Here is a 23638-nt window from a genome sequence, read left to right as displayed (position 1 = left end):
CACCCTCAGTGTACCCTAGCTGTAGTATATGAAATAACAAAAACGGTAGGCTCTTGCAACTCTGCAGCACTTCCTTCGATAGTATTTTTTGTAGGATCTATTAATGTGTTTGACCGAATGACTAACAGCCTTAAAATTTGTAACTAAAACTCTACGCAAAAGAAAAGCAATTAAAATAAGATTTTTTTTTTATCGATAACCTTTTTTCCCTTCATAGTTTTTTTTTTTTTTTAAATTGCTAGAGGATTTGAAAATCTTTTCTTTTTCTTCAGTGTTTAAAAATAGATCACATCCTTGTAAAATTATCGAGCTATAAAAGGTAAACTATTTCTATTTCCTCTACATCATCTTGACCACTCATGATTGAACAAGTCCTTTTTTCAAGAATTTCACTTTAGCCATTCCCTTATTACCATCTATCAGTCTTTATACAAAATATAGTAGATCACACACCACAGAAATGTTCTTTACTATAGCATCAAGTCGCTTCCCATTCTTAATTTTGCAAAAACACGACATTTTACAAAAGGCAATTGTTAATCGTCTTTAATGTTGCGGAGATTGATTTTCGAATGTAGAATTGTTTTAGAGCAAAGGAAAATTCGTTAATTCGAACACGCTTAAAACGAATTACTGCTGAGAGACGTATTACATTTCCGATCCCCATCCTACACTAATTCTTTTTTCCCCCGGTAAAGAAACTGGTTAAAACGAATTAATTCATTTTAATGAGGTTCGACTGCATTTACGAATTTTAGTCATAAATAGAATACTGTTAAAAAATTTAAAATGTTTATTAGTGCAAACGAAAATTCTAAAAAGAGAAAAAAAAATAACATTTTCTTGAATTGCTGGGAAATTTTATTCAATTCCAAAAAAAATAAACCCTGAATTATTTATTTACTTTTTGAGGAAGGAAGAAAAACACACAATTAAAGCCTCATGGTTTAAAACACAGAACACCGAAACAATGCGTCACAAAAGGCGAAATTCATCGTTTGTCCTGCTTTATCTTTACTAATAATCAAGTTGAAAGTCTGGATCTCTGCCCTGGATGTCTGTGACGCGCATACAGCCTATACCGTTCGGCCGATTTTCATGAAATTTGGCACAGAATTAGTTTGTAGCATGGGGGTGCACACTTCTGTTCCATTCCTATTTCAAATTTATAACACTTTACCAAGCAAATTATCATAACTTGGACGAGCAAAATTACCATAACATGGACGAGCAAATTACGATAGTGTGGACGGGTAAACTACTATAACATGGGCGCGGGGGCGGATTCAGGGAGGGTCAAAGGGTCAGCTGACCCCCTGTGGCATGAATTTTGTTATGATTATTACTGAACTTCAACTTTTTTATCCGAAAAAATAGTACATGAAATCAATGTTAAAAGTTTTTTGCTTAGTTCTATCTACAAGGTATTTCTTCTCAGCATGTTGTTTTTCAAGGGATTGACTGAGTCCGGTTACTGGGCTATTGGTCTTTTGAAATTTTTGTTCATTTTCAGAAGAAATATATTCAAAGTTTACGACAACGTGTCCAGCTTGTTTAACTAAAGAAATATGACTTTAACTGAAAATTTGAGGGAATATGATAGATGACGCAAGTTGCACAAAATTTAGGGAAGGAAGGGGGGGGGGATTTTTAAAGGATAAGAAATTTAATTTCATTTGGCGGAGGGGCACCCCTGCTTAACTGCTACTGTTTTATGTTGGAGTTATAACGCTGGTCATTGAAACTTGACCCCCTTACAAAAATTTCTGGATCCGCCTCTGCATGGGCGAGCAAATGAACATAGCAAATTGGCGAGAAATTCATCATCCATTATTTGTAAATATACAAGCTAACCAAATGATTTTTAGTTTTCTACTACGGGCAAAGCCGTGCGGGTACCGCTAATGATTAAATAAAGAAAAATCCACATCTGGTTTGTAAGCGAACACTACTAATTTCACTATTGCACATATATATTTTTTCTTAAATTGAAGACACAGTTGCCTACGTATATTTCACAATATCACATTCTCAGATTCGTCCCTAGATATTGGGTTCGGTTTTATGGAACCCTCTGACCTTATCCAGTGAACTTTAAAGAGGGTTAAACCTCGCCGATTAAGGCGGTTATCACCATCCACATACATCTACATCCTCGCATAGACGCCAGTCACTAAATCACTGCAACACGTCTTCAAGTTTTGGAGGAATAAAAAAAAAAATACTTTTTTCCTCTTTCCATATTCAACCCAAAGCAATGGGGCACACGAGAGAGAAAGAGAGAGGGCGCAGCACGTGTGAGGCCGCTTGTCACCGCCATGTGGGGATGGAACATGATGGATGGCTAACCCTTGTAACCGAGAGATCTCGTTAGCACGGCAGGGTGGAAATTTTTGCTTCTAGCTCGTCGGGTTAGGCGGGAGGCCGTGGGACATCCTGGGAATCCGAGACGCCACGCAAAGAGGGGGCGAGATTCGTTTTGGGGGTGTCTGCGGGGTTGATGAGTTCAGGCTGGAAAATCGGCAGAGGATCCCAGCGGTTGACCTTTGGAAAGATTTGTGGAGTGGATGCGAAGGTGTCGTCCATGCAGTAATCCTCCATAGCGAAGCACAAGTCATTTCACTTTAAAAAAATACATTATAACCCCGATTTGACGATTGTTGAGGGACCGGAAAAAGTAATCGTTAAATCGAGGAGCATAGACATTCAATGCAGTCAAATCCGGACCAATGAAATCAGGGTTGCCAACTTAGGGGTTTACCCCTAGATTTAGGGGGGAAATTTTAGAATGATTTTTTTAGGGGGATAAAATTTTTAGGGGTAAATTTAGGGGGTTAAATTTTAGGGTTTTATCAGGTAAAAATGTTTTTTAACCTTTGGGAATGCAAAGTTCGACTGTTTTATTTCATTTTTTTACTTACATACATTTTTTGAGGCTTTTTGATCAGAAATGACATAAAACTGAAAAAAAAAAAAAAAAAGTCTTAACTCACTCAGCATCGAAAATAGCAATGGTCACGTGACCTTTTAATTTGCCATGTGTGACGTCACAGTAAAAGATCACGTGACTTGATGACATCACATGAAACTATTCAATCGCTTTTAGGGGTTTTTAGGGGTTTTATGAGTTGAGTTTAGGGGAAAACATTTTTAGGAGTTGGCAACCCTGAATGAAATGCATCATTATATTGAGGAAATCGTTAAATCGGGTATCGCTAAATCGAAGTTAGACTGTAATCGGGTCGAGAAACCACTCCACTAGAAATGAATTCAAAGATTTTTTTTCGAGAAAAAGGCCTCTTCGGGAACTCTGAAGCTATGTCGAAATTTTAGTTATGACTTAAATTATCCGTAAAATTTTGTGAAATACATTTTAGAGATCTTTTGAACAAGTTTGATTGCATTTAAGATATTCTTGAGAATATCTCGAAACATTTTAACAACACATTTAAGTCAAATGCGAAAACTAAATGCACAAAACAAACACTTACATCACAAAATGAACCCTTGTAAATTTTGTATTATTATTTTTGTTTTCAAATTAGCTCTTTAGTTTGCAGTGTTAGATAAATTACATTAGTACATTTTTTAAATGAATAACTTTAGGAGATAACTTTTACATAATTCGATTTTTATACATTACAACCTATCTGCAAGTATTTCACATGCATTATTTTCATGATTTTGACACACTCACCTCAAATTTCAAAATTAACTGACAAGCAAGTTTACATTCCTTGACAACTTTTTACATTTTTCGTTGTAAGTTTACATTTCTCGACATTTGGCACTGCCTCTATCTGCTTACATGAACACAAGCAATGGCCTTACAATAATAGTAACCATTGTTTAAGACAAGTAAAGAATTAGTACCCTTGCGTATTAAATTGTGTAAAATTGTGAAAAATATTATATTGCCTAGTAACGTTCTTTAGAGAGCAAATAGCAAAACCATTTAAATTTTGTTTCAAAAAAATTTCAAAATTTACTTGCATTAAATAGAAATTGAGTTCCTGTTCTTCACTAAGTCCAAGCTATAAATAAAGAATCTCACATATTTGGAAGAACACTTTGAATTTTAAGGTTTCCGAGTTTCGTTTTCTGCTTGATCACTTTTTTAGGGTATATTTCTTTCATTCAAGTTGTATTTACACAAAACAAACAAAAATAAGTATTCATTAAGTTATGGTAATCTGATTGATAGCAAAAAATTCATTCAAACAACGCGTAAATGACATAGCTCAGTTAAATCAGATTGTAAAAACAAACCCAAATGATATTTAAAAATGAAACCTTTTTGATATAACCTACTATAGTGGGATACTAAATTAAACATAAAACTTCATTTAAAACAGCACAGCAGCTAATTCTCTATAGCGGATATTCCTAATTAACCTTGTCAACTATTCAGTTACGGACGCAAACGCCACGGAAAATGAAATTCAGATACTTCACACTCGTAAAATGTTGAGGATTAAAATAAACATTAATAACAATTCACGGCTTAGTGCTAACAATTTCCCACAAAGAGCGATAATATACTTTCCCTGGTCGCATATTATCTCGCATTTACTACCTGTAATTGACTGTGGGTATCTTTTAATAGAAATATTCGCAAGTAAAGATGTATAATTGTGGACTGCAGTAGAAAGAGGCGTCAATTTATAGCGCGACAAATATTTTACTTCCGCGCTTCTAAATTTTTGAATGCTCAGTGAAAGATTTGATATTTTGGCTTTTTTGATACGTAAGATACGAATCTGCACAGCTTTTGCAATGCATTTTGTGTTATGGTTTTAAAAGATATCAGTTATATAAACAATTACACTGAATTTTATTTTAAAAAAATATTTTTTTCTTTTTCAGGCTTGATATATCTTTGCTGCATATGAGCAGACAAATTGATATGTAAGATAACAAAGTTCAAAATAAGCTGAAAATATTAGCTCAGAGTGAAGTTGTCTCAAAGCAATTGTAAAGTACATATAGAAGGGAAGGGGTGCCAGTGGCGGATACAAGGAGAGGGTCATGGGGGACATGACCCCCCCCCCCTAAACCGTCGGCAACAGTATCCATCCTCATTGTGTTCAAACACTTTATGGGCATAAAATGTAAACGATTACAGTATCTCTTCAATTAATTAATTATTTTTGGAAGTAAATATTTGAACTACTACTTCGTTTCATTGCTTATGAAATTAATTTACAACTTTCATTCTCTGTGTCTTATTCCTGGTGGATTTAGTGCCTTTTATTGTCCCCCCAAGCAGTTTCAGAAATTTGTGGTACTCAAAACCGTAGGGGGGGGGGTTCAGCATGACCTCTTCCTAAAATGGTTTTCTGTATCCACCCCTGAGGGGTGCAGGTGCCAAAAAAAAAAAAAAAAGAGACAACTGGTACAAATGGCAAAATAACCTCGTCTGGTCTGTGGCAAGAGGGGCACAAATTTGTAATAGACACGTGTTTCGTGTTTCAAGGAACCCCTTACAGAAAAAAGGTGAGCTATTGTATTAAATCACCCGACAAAAGGATTTTTCCTGCTGCTACTTTGATGCACAAAGGTATTCATTCATTTCTTGCTAGTAAAGATAGTTTAGGAAGAAAACAAAAACTAATATCGAATAATACATCATTTACTGCATAAAACATTCACATCACAATGTGTATTTGCCGTCAATCCATTCAACAGCACAAAAAGCTGAATTATGCTTGAGCATTTCGAGAATTTCTTTTAGTTAACCAGATAAGCAAGCGGAATCTCCAATGTTTCGTTAAAATAATTACCTCCCATCTATATTCCGAAATACATCAGATTCAGCCGCTTTTCATCGGCAAAGAAAGATCCAAATGAAACAGAGACAAGCCTTCATTCCAGCCAGTACACGAGATCTTACATGTCCGTTATCTCCTGGAAGATTGGAGCGTGCGGCGATTTGACTTTATAATAACTTTTTTCCCCGGTTCCTTTGCTCTTTCTTTCCTTACTTAGTCTCTTATGATAAAACGAAATAAAAAAACAAAACTGATCCTGGTAAAATTTTCTGGCCTGTTTTAAACCGAAATACCACCGCCTGTTCTTCTTGAGATACTCGACGCCTTGATGATATAAAAGCAAAGAGGAATGGAATAAAATAACTGCCGTTGCTACGCAATCAAAACTCGAAAATACATCGCCTCAAACATATATATATATTTTCTTTTGCGGTGCACGTTGAGGACTCCTCGGAAAAAAGAAACTAAATCCAGCAGAAACAAACCGAGCGGAGTCGGCCATTTTGATACCCAACAAGCAATATCGCTTTCATTCAGCTTCGATAACCTCTTCGGTCTATTGGTATGTACCTATTTGGTCTGTATGGTTGAAGGCTCAACCATACAGGGGCACTCCGAACTTAAATTTTTGGGAGACGAAAAGTCTCAGTTTGCCGAATATAGAACTCCAAATTTTGCCGAATGAAACTCCAAACTCTGCCAAATGATGATAATTTTGCGGAATGAAACTTAAAATTTCGCCGAATGGAACTATAAACTCTGCCGGATGATGATAATTTTGCATTTGCCTGCTGACAAAATATGCAGAATGAAGAAAATTTTAGGAGGTTGCAGTGACTTCCCGTAACCTCCCATTACGGTATGGTATGCCCCTCGCAACCAAAGTTCAATGGATTCAACGATGAATCCAACTGTGAGATACATACCAAAATTAAAAACTACGACGATCTGTTCAAAGATGATTATTTTGATTGGTCCAGATAAGTTATCCAAATAGACTGTAATATAAATGGAACAATTTTGAAGTTCTAATTGCAATGTTTTTGGAAAATTCTGAGTGAAATTTTTCTCTGGAACCAAAAGGATTCCAATCAATTATTTTCATAAATTGCCGAATGCAATGAATATGCTGCCCCCCACAGCAAGGAAAAGGAAGGTAAATGAAACTCTCTGGGTTGTCCTTTCCTAGATCCAGATTCCTTGTTAGTCTAAAAAATTTAGCAAAACATTTTAGCAAAAAATTACCAGAGAGATAGTTCTGAGTCTTCTTATTTACGCTTAATTACTAAAGATGCAATCGATTGATCTGAATAAGAGTCACACTAATTTTAATTGACACCAGTCTACATACATAATCCCTTAGATAAGTACTATAGCTGGTTTTAAAATCTATATTATTGCAATATGCCAATCACACAAAATAGTATTAAATCTTTCAATTATTTCAGATAGAATCTCTCCATTGAAAAAAGAGGAATCCAATTCAAATTAATAGCATTTTATTTAACGTTAACAAGATTATTTCATTTATTATTGTAGATTTACAACCTATGTTGCACTTGTCAGTAAATTTGAAGAGTTAGGGCGGAAAGTTAGGCGAGTTTATAGGTTAAAAAATAAATATGTACCTCTGTGCAGAGAAGTAAAGGGAAATCAACAACGTTTTATCGCGCAAATTAGCACATCGCTGCACTTTTTTTTTTTCAGTTTTTTTTCCCCGGATGTCTTTGCCTCCAAAAGCTCACTACTTTGCATTAAAAAATTGGTTCCCTGAAACACGTGTATATGCAGTAATCTGCTAATTTGTGAGATTAAACGTGGTTGATTTCCCTTTAAGTTTATAAGATGTCTAGAGGAATAAAATGTTCAATTAATCTTGACAGGTTGCACTAATTCTATGAGTTGAACACTCCAAATATGCAGTTTTCACTGTATCTATATTTGAAAACCAAAATGGCGGTGACGTGTCGGTAAGTATCTACACGGGCTCCAGAAGAAACAACACGATAGAATGAGAAAAAGAAAAGGGAGAGAAAATTCCACTCTCTATTATTTGCCTAGGAGGACAAGAAACCCGACCCAGCGATAACATGCAAAACAGATGAACCGGTAGAAAATCCTAATGGGTTTTCGCCCACCCACCCTCCTTTCCAAGTCCAATTCTGTGGGACTAGCATATCAATGAGAAAGGGAAAGCTATTGTTTCCTATGTAAACAAGAGCAGAATATCCACAAACCTTATCGGGAACTTCTTGTTTGTGTTAGCTTTCCTGTAAGGCACACGGTAAGCCTTGGATTTCGGGACTCAGCCTATTGCCTCATTTTTTCTCTTTGTGTTCTTCTCCACCATTTCGCTCTCTCTCTCTCTGCCTACATGTTACCTCTGTATTAAACGGTTCATCTGTTTTTATCAGTAAATTGCATTCAGCCCTATTCTGTCCCGTCCTCTACGACCTCTTATCTAGTCGTAATGCATTACTCGAGGGCACATGACGACTAAGCCAACGGAACTCTTGGAATACGGCTTTTATTATACGAGCATCCTCACGTAGAAATCGTTCAAAATAGATCTTTGGCATAAAGTTCCAAGGTATTCTAGGGTGGCGAAAAAGAATTTCACTGTGAGGATGCTCACTGCATAATAATTCAAAAAAGGATTAATTTAAATTTAGATAATCATTAATATGCATTGGTATCGTAATTAGAATTACACCAGGAATGCATGACAAACAGTTATATCCATACATTTCTTTATATTTTTGCATTGCAAGTAATCCAAGCTGGAAATGCAATACCTGCATAAAACATAATCTAAGGCCCAAGGATGGCGGCACAATTTCAAGGTCATGAAATAATGACAATCAACTGCTTAAAATTAAATTTAGTTTTGGTGTACAATCGGGATCACTATGCGTTTTCTTTTTGAAACATTGTGGAAAAGCGTCATCATCATAATTCCGTCACATGCTGAAAACATTCTCAACCGTATAACTTTATTAATTAATTTACTTTTTATTTTAGCTAGACGAGTTAACTACCCACTCACGTAAAATTATAACAAAATGTATTTGCAAGTACAGTGAAACCTGTGTAAGTTGACCACTTGCGGTGCACTACTTTAGTAGTCAACTTAAACAGAAGGTCAACTTATAGAGGTTCAATTATATGATACAGTAAAACCTGTTAAGTTGACCACCTGTCTAAGTTGACTGCTATTTTCAGGCACAGAATTGGATCTTATGTAATTCAACCTCTATAAGTTGACCATTTGTGTAAGTTGACCGCTAAAGTAGTTCACCGCAACCGTGCCTGGAAATAGCGGTCAACTTAGACAGGTGGTCAACTTACAAGGGTGATCAACTTTACAGGTTTTACTGTAACCATTTTCTTTCATCTAAATCTCGACATGCCAAACTGTAGTCATAATTAGAAAAATGAATGTCTGTTTCCTTGGTCCTGAAATACCCGTATTTTAAACCATTTTTCTTGCAAATAGGCAATAATCTGTTCAAAATTATGAGAGATGCAATCAGGAGCGTGCACAGAAATTTTTGGACCCGTCACCAATTACTTTTAGCCCCCCCCCCCTGCATATTGATTACCCCTATATTTCACCCCTCCTTTTAAAATATTGGGCCCCTTTCAGGTTCGGGCCCGGGAAAACAGGTGCCCCCCCCCCGTGCACGCTCCTGGAAGCAATTGCGGCTTTTTACAAACATTTTTTATACACATAAATAATGTGTTCAAAAGAGGAGAAAATCATATTATGCATAAGTTTTATACTGATAAATGTTTTCTTTGACTCAAAACTAAAACCATTCAATTACAATCACATTTTAATAGAAACAATTTTCTGAACGAGTAACATTTTTCTCGGATTAAAACTAGCAAAGTATAATCAAAATTATATCATATTATGAATATTTATCCCAGCAGATAAACCAAAAGGGATTCTCTGAATTGAAATTAGAATAATTTAATCAACGCCCAATCATATCTCTAGGTTGACAGCAAATTAAAACATTCTCGACGATCAAAAACAGCGAACCTTTACATAACATACTTCTATTAATCGCGTTAGAAAGTCAACCTGAGCAATAACGAATGTACGTTAGGTACTCTGTGAAAACTTGACAAATCGAGCTTAGATATAAAGCTCTCTTTCGAAACAGTGCACACAAATTGAAGAAACGGTAAGATTCCATAAAAAATTGAATACTTTATGCCGAAAATATTGTGAAACATCCTACTTCCCTCCAATGTTTCGCCACGGTAGACTTCGTTCCCACACCATGGTAGGATGCGTTTCAGCGACTCGTGCACTTTGCAGTGGGGGGTGGCAGGCAGAAGGGTAGAGCATGAAGGATAAATATAGTTCGAACAAGAAAATGAGAAAAAATAGACATAAACAGCAAGCTAGGGACAAAAAAAGGCAATAATAAACGAAAAAGAAAAAATCTCATGGGATGTATTACTATGTTTTTCTTTGGCATCGTCGATGTTTAAGAGTAGAAGTAGAAGTCATTTAGATTGCAAAAGGAAGATACATATCGAATGCACAGAAGAAATTGTCGAAGGCATTTTTTTAAGTGGGTGCTTGTACTCGTATAGGTGCGTATTAGAAATATATCTTATATGCATAGTTTTTTTAGGGAATATTTAGTTAAGACGAGAAAAAAATTTTAAAATAAAAAAAGAAATTGTACCGCAATGTACAACAATCAGTTTTTAACCAGAGTCTAAAGCCAGAGAAAAGTTCAATGATAATATAAAAAAGAATGTAGAGAGAAATGCACAAGATCCGCAGTAAAAGCAGAAAACCCAAAAACTTTATTGCATACAATTTGTTTTATCAAAAAATATTGACCCGAAAGTAAATGCCAGATTAAAAATGAATTTCTTCTCTTTTATGAATAACAGTTAACTGTAAAAAGGAATTTATAAGGTGTTTCGGTTCTGAGTGCAAGCAATTTAGTGATTTTTGTTCCTAAAAGCATAGGTGAGTATTTCGTTTCTGAACAAAGATAATAAGATAAAATACTTTGTTTCTAAAAATAAATGATGAAAATTTTTAATCCCTAAGAGAACTACGAATAGCTGTTCAGTTTTTCATTACAGAGGCGATGAATGAGCAATTTAGCTTGCATTTTAGAAAAAAAGAACGACCCAAGCTTAAACGAAAACTAAATTTAAAAAATAAAAACTAAGTAAATTATACATATATATATATATATATATATATATATATATATATATATATATATATATATATATATATATATATATATATATATATATATATATATATATAATAAAGAGGGGTGGTGAAGAATAACTTTAGATGATCCAGCAGCTACTGCGATGGACTGAGAATGAGAAATATTATTTCAGGTAGTAAATTATTACCCTGGCGCCGGTTGTAGATAAAAGAAAACCAACAAGTAACTCACAAATTTGCAATGGAAACTGCATCCACGTGACAAGAAACAACTAATTAAATGCTTGCTTTATAACAAAAAAAAGGGGGGGGGAGGGGGGGTATGGCACATGTTAATCAAAATCTCTACTTCATCATATCTACAAGAAAGATATGAGATCAAGAAAGATCCAGAAACAACTGCAAGCAATTTTCAAATAAGTATGAGTTACTGAATTGGGCTTCTTCAATTAACTTACTATTTTACATTCTTCAAAAATTTATCCGGCCTGGTGTCCAAAAGTTTCTAAGATGAATACAGAGACACCTAACAAAACTGCAAACTCTCCAATCAAAAGAGTCACAAGTTTGCATTATCCAACCACCAAACCCTTCCCTAGAGTTATGCCAGCTTTGGAATAGTGCATAAATGAAAAGTTTTTCCCGAAAAACTGCCAAGAATGCAGTTTCCCCCCCATAGAACCCAATGCATCATACGGGGAGAATGAGTGTGTGTTTAAATCCGGGAAAATTCCCGAATTCCGAATTCTTCCAGTGGGGAGAGCTCCGATGAAAAATAGCCTCCGGAAGGGGCGTCCGGCGAAAAAGGACCATGAACGAATCCGGGAATACTGGCCTAAGTTAAGTGGAGCAAGAATTTGATTGGAAATTAACGTTGTAGAGAAGAAGATTTTGATACCGACTTGATTTTTTTTTCTTTCGGAAAAATACCGCCAGGGTGTTTCCTATGTAAAGATAAAATATTTCAACGATGCTGGGCTGAAACAAGGCTAAAACTCGGCATGAATCAAGGACAGTTGATTCCTCATTTTGTACGGGAAACATGCTTTCCCAAACAAAAATGAGAAATTATGCAAAAGTATTAATAAATAAGTAGAAAAGTCACATTCCTTTTAAAGTCAATTTTATTTCACGAATTAACAGTTTCCCACCTGAATTTCATTTTGAAAGTCAAAAAATTTTCTTCCACTTACTTCGCCTTTAGTTAGAAAAAAAAAACCAATAATAACAAGAACATAAATTGTATTATTTAAAAAAAATTGTAATAATATAAACATACAAGGGCTATTATATACAAATCCGGGGCTACTATATAACTATTTTAGCGACTTGTTCTTCCAGAACAAGAGTCATTCAGATGCCATGACTTACTAAATTTTGCTAAGGGGTAATTTTGCCTGTCACATAAAATCCCCCCCCCCTGGCCCATAAGGTCTAACAATTTTAGAAAAACGCAGACGAAATCATAAATATATTCATTTGGCATTAATAGAATATTGTGATTTGTGCCCAAAGATGCATACTTGGTGGCATATTCTACGCTTTTAGTTGGAATCACCACAAAGAGTTAACTTAAAAATATTTTACTAATAATTCATACTTCATTAATGAATTTGAACTTAACAAAAAATGTAACTGCAAAAAACTGTAAGTCTACATTCATTTCCAAAACTCATGTTTCTTTTATCAGAAGCACTCGAAATCACGTTAACTCGAAGCGAAAAACGTTTGGACATCCGTGGAAAAAACCAACTAAAAAAAGTAGAGTTAATTCCAATAACTCTTTTTTTTTTTTAAATTTCAACCACGAAGATATTTAACAAAAAGGCATTTCACATAGAATAAAAGAAGAAAATAAACAAACTACAGACGCATCAATATCTTTTGCCCATCCATTTGAAACTCCTTGCTTGAGTACTGAGGGTATAACAACAGCCTGATATCTCGTAAATTGAAAATTAAAACGGCCATCACTTATACATTTGGACCTAAGAAATGGACCGATATAGCCATTCACTTCCATATTCCCACCAGGGGGCGATCCGAAACTTGCGTAAATTCTCAATTTGGCAAATGGAACTCTAAATTTTGCCGAATGGAACTCCAAATTTCGCCAAATATAACTCCAAATTTTGCCGAATAAGATTCCAAATTTCGCCGAATAAGACTCCAAATTTTGCCGAATAGTCACCCACACTATTTGACGAATAAGGAAATTTTTGGGACGTCACGATGACCTCCCGTCAGTGACCCCTAGTTCCCATAGAATCTCAAACCCCAAATCTTGCAAATCTCAGTTCTCCAAGTCATCTCCAAGCACCCCAGTCCACTTTTCCTCCCAATCCTTCCTTCAAATATCAAATAACCTAGAAAATTCTAAAACTCGGGTTAAAAATCTTTTAACTCCCGTCCGCTAATCGTGAGAGAATCTTTTGCCGGCACTTTTATATTATGTCCGTCTGTCTTCCGAACCGAGCGCCGCCTAGGAATGCTCGCAAAACAATTTATCACCGGCTCGCCTATGTTATGTATGTCCTTTTGTAGCGAATCTTCATCCTTCATTTCGTGATATTTTGTTGCGGGGATTATTTAATTCTTTGGAAGTGTCTGGGGAGCAAAAGAATGCCGCGAAGGATTTTAACTGGATGCGCTTCATCGTACCCAAGGATTTAAGAATTTTAACATGCCGAGATGCTTTGGGAGGTATTGATTTAATGAAAATGGAAACATGCCGCGAAAGTTGACAACACGAGAAATACTTGAGCGTTCCTGCATGTTGCATGACGTAAAAATTAAGGGCGTTTAAGAATTTTCAAATACCGAGACCGAAATTCTCTTTTAATTAAGAGATAATCGCTTGACTACAGTTGAATTTAAAGACGTAGTGAAACCTCATACTAAAGGATGTCAGTAGGGTACTTTTTCTTTCCAAAATTAAAAACTTTTAGTGATACAGTCGTATTTGCTTATAACGAGCCCTGATTTAACGAAAAACCGGATTTAGCGAGGAATCAGAAATAATTAATTGGTACAATGTTAAGTCTATGGGAGCATAACTCACTTTTAACGAGAAAATCCCGCTTAAAGCGAGCAATATTTTAGTGATTCGTAAAATTTCTATTGACTTCCAGCTCAGCTTATCCTTTTTTTCGGTAAATTTTCTTCGATATTTCAAAGGCAACCAAAGTTAGTGATTAATCGTAAATCCCGAGAACAAGCCATCATAGAACTTTTCTTTTAGTTGGTGGAGTAAAGAAACGTATAAAAAATTATATATGTGCGTATATGTGTATTCCTCAAAAACAATGACATAAGAAAGAGACATTCATACACGTGGTTCAAAGCAAAGTAACCAACTTGTTTGGGACTGAACGGTGTTAAAAAAGAAAATGAAAAATCAACTATGATGAATTTTTTTGGATTTTTTTCACGAACTCGTTTTTTACGAGCACTCGTTATAGCGAGCAAAAATCGCGGTCCCTTTTTTCGCTCCTTATAAGCGAGTTCGACTGTAGCAAGAAATATTTTTAATTTCAAATTAATTTGAACTATAAATTTTAATTGTACAAAAGATTTCAAATAATAAACAACTTTTGCATAAAAAACTTTTGGGCACAATAACAGAAAATAATACAGAAAAAAGAACGCATTTTAATTTCTTCTGTTTTCTTTTCAATTACAATCCTTCATCGGTCGAGTGCGTTACTTCTCTTTTGACCTTGTACTAATAGGTCAAGGAAATAAGAAGAAAAAAAAAACGAGTCCCCCCCCCCCCCCAATGGTAAAAGTTTTGTTAAAAGTAATTCTGTAGATTGAAAGATTCGGTTGGAATCGGTAATTCCATTGAATAATTATGTCAGAACAACTGATTTTCAACTATTACTGTTGGAGCGTTACTTGTCTTTTAACCTTACTGTAGTAGGTCAAGGAAATAAGTAAAAAATTAGCTAGAAGTTTTCATTTTTTAAATTTTAATGTGGCATGGTTAAAAAATCCAGTTGAAATCAACGAAAATCTTGTGAATAATTTTAGAAACGTCGTAAATACCGATTTTTAATTTTTCTGCTAGAAAGCACAAAAAATACTGCCAGTCATACATGAAATACACCGCCAGCTCAAGTCATTTCCAGCCGAGGACTGCAGTTTCGTGCTTATTAGCACTCATCAGTCCGGCATAGGAAAGTGACAGAGCTGGAGATGCCAGTCACTCTACTACTAATTGCGCCCGAAAAACAAATAATACTGCTCCTCATTGGCAAGCTGTTAAGCAAGTTTCTTACTTTTAAATTTCTGAATTTTAGCACGGACAACTGCTTTTAACCCTAATTTAACGGCTAAGTGTTGCCTCTTTCTCGATTTTCTAAATTTTTAACACACTATTCGCTGCAGCCAAAGCATCTAAAGTATTGAATCTCACTCTATATTTTAATTGTTACCAAGTAATGCTCTGATTTTCGTTTTGCATCAACATTACTGACAGAAAGGTCAGCTATTTTTTTTTTTTTTTTTTTTGCCACTCACTCTACTTTTAACAGATTCCCAAACACAAAAAGAGTTTTGCTTCTCACTCACGATTTTAATTGTTCCGAAGAATCCGAGTGTTGCCTCTCACTCACGATTTTAATCCCTACGAAAAAGCATGACTGTTGCCACTCATTTTGATTCTTTGCCAAACGCAATTATTGCCACTCATTCTACTTCAGTTACAAAAATAAGAGTGCAAAAAAAATAATAGCTCTCACTCGCAAAAGGGCTGTGCTAAACGAAATTATTCTCGATTTAATAAAAAAAAGTGTTAACATTTTCTGGAAAATGCATATTATGCTCCGTCACGCAAGGAACAGAAAAGATTAAAATCATTCCAATAAATCAAAAAATACATATATTGTCACAAAACATTACTGTGAAAATCTATCGGCGCCAAGAACTCGAAATTTGGCGCTTGTACTTTGGCTTAAGTATGTTTGATAAAAGGGTTAACATTTTCTGAGATATGCAAATTATTTTATATATATATATATATATATATATATATATATATATATATATATATATATATATATATAAAATCGTAACTTCCTTCACGAAAAGAATAGAAAATATTAAAATCATTCAGATAAATCAGAAAATACGTATCGTTACACAAAACATTACTGTGAAAAGCCATCGGCGCCAAGAACTCGAAAGTTGGCGCTTACACTTTGGCATAAGTATGTTTATAACCGCCATAAAAGCCCAGCAAAGTGAGCACACACAACAGCATCTTGACACTACACGCCCCACAAGTTGCGCGTTTTAACACGTGCTCCGCCACATGAAGCTTGCTCGGAATTACGCCAAAAGTAGCGTTCCATAAATTCCAAAATTCCCAGGTCTGAGACATCGCGATTCAGCTGTCACGAATGCCATTGTTCGACTACCTGTTATTATTAATACTTTTCTTCCATTACTGTGGCCGATTACGGCCTGAATAAAATTTATGGACACAAAAATGATTTCGTACCTTTGTATAACCCGTTTTTTTAAACAAAAAATCGTGCCGTTGCTAATAATAGCACAATGCGTTTTTCCACTATTGTCTCTGTTGCAGCGGAGCAGGAGCCTCCAATGGCATATCAACTTCAATAGCCAATAACTTTTAGGCATTGTTAAATTCCAAGGAAGTAACACAGGGAACAGGTAAAGTGTCAGAAAGAGGGGGCATAAATTCATCTGGGTTGCCTCACAAATCAAACCGAACTAATGAAGCAAGTAAGCTAAAGAAGATGTTGCACCTTTTCCTCCAGCGAACAGGAAATTTGCTCAAAAAAAGCTAGCACTGGTGCACCCAAAATTACTTACGCATGTTAACAGCAAGGACAATTCATGGTAAATCAAGTTCCTGGATCTACCTCTTGTTCTTGAATTTTCGTGGGCTCCTCGGTTCCTCCTAACAGTGTGTAACCATTAGAAACAGTGCGACTTTGGTTTGTTCTTCCTCCATTTCCAAGCAACCGGATTCTTTTTTCACCAGAACTTTTTTTTTCTACACATTAAATTTCCCAGGTTGCTCCCAGGTGACATATTGGTTCCTTTTTCAAAATGAAGCACCAATGAGTTGTAAGTGCCAAAATTAAAAATTTGGAAATAACTAGTGCAAATGATAAAAGAAACTCTCCTATGTTTTGGAGCCTTAGTAAGATGCTGCTATACAGCATGAATTTCAAAAAAATTTCGAATAAAGCCTACCTAAGGTTTGAAATTACAACCGTTTTACCAAAACCTTGAAACTATCCTACCCGCTTAGTAAGATAAAAGTTACACTATAACTGAATCATTTTCATTACATTTTACATATTTAATTTCTAGGACCAATCGTTAATGTTGCAGATGGAATGTTATCCAGTGGAACAACAAATTTTTTCCCCCTAATGAAAGTCACAATCGTAAAATCAAAGCAGATTAAAGGAAATACTAACAGCTTTTACCAAGCCTTCCTGATGACATAAAATTGAGCAACGGATATCCTTACTTTCACGAAACTTTATCCAACACAACATTATCATCAAAATATTCAAGACCAGAGTACACACATTCCAGGGATGCATAAAGTTCTTACTGATAAGTCCCAACCCAACCCTCTTCTTCTATAAAGAGACGCTTTGCATTTACCCCAGCTCTTGACAGCGGGGAAATGATGACTTATAAGCGAATTGAAACAAATTGAAACCTTCTGAGCAGCTGACAAGAAACACTCAATTTTTTGGCGCTGTTTTTTGTGTTGCCATTTTAGATATGCGTATTCTGTCAGAGAGGTCTGATGGATGGAGTCGGGCGGTTCACCAAGTTTTGATCTTCTGTTCTAATCCTTCTTTCCTTTACTTCTGTTATCGTTACGTCAGACGATGTTCAGCAAAACGATTTAAATAATCAAAGCCACAGAACAATTTCGTTTACACAAAATGGTAGCAAAAAGGAAAATTTTTATGAAGTATAAAGTTTATTTTTTACGATATGAAAAAATTAATAGATTTCCGCAGCCTCAGTAAAACCGGCATCGAAAATAAAGTCAATTTTTTTTTTCGAAATGACATTGCGTCCAAAGCACTTCCTCAATCCGAAATTAAAATTTTATGCGTAAAGATAAAAATTAATAAATAAAGGGAAAAAACAGATACAAAAAGAAAGAAAAACTTTAAAACATTTTTAAAAAATCGTTCACACTGCAACAACCGTTTTAACTGATACATTAACTTCAAAGAAATTGCCTAGCAAGAAAGCTGTGCACAACTGGAAAGAAAACTGTTAGCCAATATAATAGAATTTTTTGCATCGAGAATTTCGCTGTGCTCGCTTTCATTCTTCGTGAAAATGAAAATAATTTTAGTGATAATAATAGACACGCAGCATTGAGTCGAGATCAATATAAGCATGTGATTGGATCAAACCATATTTTTTAAATCTTACATGCCTAAACCATTGAAATGATTAAAACATGTTTAAAGGAAGATGTAGCCTGCAGCACATGTTGACCTCATAAAAAAAAAAAAAAAAAAATTCTGCCACATAAATTTTTACTTATAATTATTAAAACAAAATTACTCAATACAAAAACAGTTATAAATAAATCCTTCATTAAATTTACGGCTTTTTTTTTTTAATTATTCCTTTGAGAACATTTCTCTTATACTGCGTCCTTTTTCTTTCAAACCCATCTAATATACAAATACTTTGCGACATCTGTATTCAAAGCATACATAGAGATAAAAAATTTTGTTTCACGTTAATTTTCTCTCCTTGAATTTGATAAAGTTATTGATATTTATTTATACAAATTACAATATTTGACAACCATATTTCGCTTATGAATTTTTACGGGGAAACTAAAAACTATTTTTTAGTTCCTTAAACAAAAATTTGAAATTAAAAATTAGAGTAATTCAGTAAAGCTGCGGACGTTGACGCTTTTGTGTTATACGTTAAATGAAGACCAAGTGATATTTCAGATGGTTTTGTGCAAAAGTGTTTTGGGTCCTTTTTCGACTCAAAAAAAACCTTTCAAATAATGCGCAGTCACTAGAATAAACCGTTTCCAAAATCCGCAAAGCATATAAATTAACAGTATTTTTTTACCACAAAATAAAATTGCGTGAATATTCTTTACCTATTAAATAATTTTCAAGGGATTAATTTTAACTTGGGGTATTATTATCTCCTCAAAACTAAGTTAATTCACTAGCCACATTTTCAGAAAACTTTTCACATCAATAAAAAGACCCTAACAAACGTTTAGGATTCGCCCTTTTTAGTGTAATTAGGGAAAATAAAAGCACATCAGAAAACAAAAGAAACCCCATTTTTAGAAACATAAGTCTTGAAATCAACCTGTTTATTTTTTTTGCTGTAAAATGAATTTTCAATTATAAATTTAAATGAACAAATACCTAAATGTTAACCCTTTTTATGGGTTGTTCATCCCTTCCTTAAAAGACAATTTGTAACGAATTTAACCATTTAAGAACCACTATGGGACATGACACAGCTGACCCCGAAGTTTATTTTATAAATTATCGAATAAAAATCATTTTAAAGTTTTGCTTTTTTCACGTTATTGCGACATTAGAATCAGTAAAGAAAAAAAAAAAGAAGTATAAAATTATTTTTAACCTCGCAAACTTTAATATTCTACTTCTAGTCCTCAGAGTTAAGAACATTACACGACAAGAGAAAAAAAAAGTCTACAAAATAAATTATTTCTAGTTTAGTAAACGGAGAGTCTGTCTATCTCGACAAAACCAATCATCGCCTTGAGCCGGGGGGGGGGGGGCATGAGAACCATTAAAACAAGTGGCACGTGCTTTTCAAATCGGCCCTTATAATATTTAAATTATATTTTTTAAACATATTTCTGAAAACATTTTTAAATGTATTAAGTATCCATGTCAGACGATTATAAAAATCCACATCACGCTTTGTAAAACAATACTGATGCCCATTGAAACAAAAGTTATGTATAGATTAAACTGCACGAGGACTCGTTTGAATTTAATTTTCTGCTTTGCACCGAACTAGCGAAATCAAGATTGATCACAACCAAGATGGAGGGCTGAAAAATTGTCGTATCACCACTACATGCAAATGAAATTGAGATGACTCCAGAGGTTCGACGAAACGAAACCATTAACGAGGGCCGATCCCGCCAGAGAGAACAAAATTTCAGCCCTCAACGAGCCGAGGTGCGGGCGGGGGAGGGAACAGAAAATTTCATAAAAGAATGTGCCTTTTCACGAAGAGCAAAAATAGTACAATAACGACAGCATCTGCTTTAATTACACAGCAAAACAATGCCTTGGAACAATAATTGCGCTGACAGTGTAAACCGAAAAGGGTCCATTGTCAAGCTAGAAAAGACTCCAACAAAGAAATCCCGCCATTTAGCGCTTCCGCGACACCAACGCCCCCTGGAGGGACAAACAGACACCAGAGCAGGAGGCTTTCTTTTGCAGAGCAAAGCACACTTCCGGTGACGATGAAATCTTCGGCCCCCCTCAACATAACATTCGGTGTCTTTTAAAAGTAGAACATCAAGCCCCCAACCCCCCTCCCCCAACAGAGGAGTGGAGACAAATGATTTCTTTAAGAAACGTGTAAAATTTGGGGTGATAATTTTTCTCTGTGCAATAAACGACCAGCTGGTTATAACTCATCCCAGCTTCACTGAATCTATTATGCCCGACTAAGTGTTCGGGTTCCAGCTTCCGAATCTCAAAATCTAGCTCCCTCCCCCCCTCCCACAGCAAAACGAGACACATTTGTCGACGAAACCGCCGACGTCTTTGCTAGGAAAGTTTTGTTTTTAAAAAGTCGCGCCTTGTGCAGGCATGCGTGTATCGAAAGTGCAGTCATTGCACAACCGGCACTTCTGAATGAAGACTAAAGGAAAAGCAAAGATTTTTATTTTCGTCTTGGAGTTTGTTAACTGAAGTGTGGATTTATGCCGAATAAAACTCGAGCGTCATGAGAATTGTTCCCTTGTTGCATTTGATAAAAATGGGTTGGATCTTTCTAAGTGTTAAGAATACAATGAAAATGGAAAATGCTCTCAGGTTTAATTTTAAGCGAATATTTTTCTCATCGTAGAAATTCTCTACGTTGATTCATCATAATATTTGATAGTTACAGGGTTCATACTCTATTTGAATGAAAAAATTCCATGACTTTTCCAAGACTTTTTCATGACTTCAACAAAAATTTTCATGACCTTGTTCACGAAGAGAATAAATAGCATTATTTAATCTCAAATTTGCTAATTTTTGGAAATGAGCCTTAGCAAAATGTCTACATGAATGCCACAGCCTCATTGAAGCACTTACTCGTAATGTAAAAAATATAAGTGTACACTTGAAGACAAATAAGAAAAGTTTATTTTTTTATCATTTAAATTTAGGTAAGGTAAAATTGCAGTGAAACAAAAATTATGATAAAGTAAGACAAAACAACGTTAGATAAAGAACAAATTTGCAAATAACAGCAGACACGTGTTTCGGCGTTACAGGGAACGCCTTTTTCAATGCAAAAAATAATGAGCTTATGGATGAAAAGACATCCGACAAAAGCGGAATTGAGGCTTTTGTCGGATGTCTTTTCATCCATAAGCTGTTATTTGCAAATTTGTGCTTCATCTAACGTTGTTTTGTCTTACTTTACTGTTCAGCACAAAGGTATTTATTTATCTTAAAAATTATGATGCTTAAATGTCTAATTTTTTTTATAAACAGGCAGAATGATAATGAATGGGACAAAGGTTGAATTAGTCATCACTAAGTTTCAATAAATGTGCTTCAAAAGTTGCCTTTCAGTGTCAACAGTGCATTTAATCATCCACGTAACTTGACAGTATTTTGGTTCTTTAAAAATAAAGCCACAATGTTTAGTTCTTTATGTTTCTAAACCAGACATTTTTTTTTTTTTTTGAAAAAACCATACAGTAATGAATCAATCTTCTGATTCAAAAACACTTGTTTTGTTTACTTATTTTCACATTTTCAAATGCATATAAATTAATAGATTCAGAAACACCAGAACATGTGTGATTTCTGACATTGAACGTAGCAGAGGGTCGCATGGATTAGTTTTGCGGGCCGTATGTTGGGCACTGCTGTTTTAGAGTATTAGAATTCCCCTTTTTCTGTATTCTATTGCCTGACTGAATATCTAAAACCTTCAACAAATTAGGATAAACTGTGATAAATTTAAAAATAAAGTTCTTACGAGTGATGGAATCGAACTCAAATGCAATTGAATTGCTTTTTTTTTTGAGTGGGCGTGGCAAAACCATAAACGTGCAAGTTCGCTACTACAGAATATGAAACATCAGAAGTGTTGAAAATAACAGGAATTCAAAATAAGAGATGTCCAAATAGTAAAATCACATTGCAAAAAAGGCAAGCGGCTGCGCCTGAAGTGGATACAATGATTTTTCAAAATTCAGATTTGATTTTGGGGATCTTTCAATTTGCCACTTTTAATAGCTTTTATGAGCTATACTGTTAAACCACTCAAGATTTCCAATGCTCTTTTAGTTACTGTTACTTTATCTCTCTCCAAGACATTTTTCCATGACCTGAAATAAATTTTCATGACTTTCAATAGAAATTTCAATTTTCCATGACTTTTCCGGGTCTGAAATTCGCTCATTTTTTTCCATGACTTTCCAGGATTTCCATGACCCGTACGAACCCTGTAGTTAATTCAAACAAAGCAAACAACCGATTTTGCACCTTCACGATTAAAAATAATAAAATTAATTACTTTCGACAATCCACTACTTTTTTGTTACGTCCACCTAAGACTCTCCGTTAGTTACTTCTGACACCGAATATAAAGTGCAGTGTTTTAAAACTGCTTCTTCAGCATAAAAGTTAATAAAAAAATATATACTTTTAAAAAGTTCTATAAAAATTTACATAATTTCGAGTAAAATGCTTTAAGTTGGAATTTTAATTTCAAAATACACACAAAAATGTTGTATTCAAAAATAAATTGAATTGTAATTCTTCAAAAAAGAAATGATCATAAAATGACTAATTCATTTAAAGAAAGAAGTAAACACATTTGTGTTGGGAAGTAAAAGTAAATTAATGCACAAATTTGAAAACATGTGTTTGGTGGTTACAAAGTCCCCCTTTTTTGGTCACATGTCTTTACATTGATAAGCTCACTTCCACTTCTTTTGTTATTAAAATGGCTGTTCTTTATAACGTCGAAACACGTGTCTTATTTGTTTTTTGTTTTTTTACTGATTTGTGCATTTATAAAGTTGCATTTTCAGCATTTAAATTAGTTAGATTATTGTTGGTTTCATAAGATTAAGAAATTTGAGTTCTTTAAAATAGTTGCATCTAAAATACCTACACAGTGAAATCGCAAATTTAACCATGAAAAATTTGCTTACTGCTCTTAAACTTTAAAGAGAGTGTAAAATTGTGCTAGGAAACTGTTAAATGAAATAAAGATACAATGCAGATAGATGTCAAGTCTTCAAAATATCTGCCTTAATTCCAGACGCATTAAAATTGCATTTTAATTATTAAGGACTTCTAAAGCGTCTTAAGAAAGTAAAAAGAGATGTCGAAGAAAAAGTCAATCGGCGAGATCCATTCGGCAAAAT

The sequence above is a fragment of the Uloborus diversus genome, chromosome 6, assembly GCF_026930045.1.
Source record: "Uloborus diversus isolate 005 chromosome 6, Udiv.v.3.1, whole genome shotgun sequence".
Classification (NCBI taxonomy): domain Eukaryota; kingdom Metazoa; phylum Arthropoda; class Arachnida; order Araneae; family Uloboridae; genus Uloborus; species Uloborus diversus.
This window is presented reverse-complemented; position numbering follows the sequence as displayed.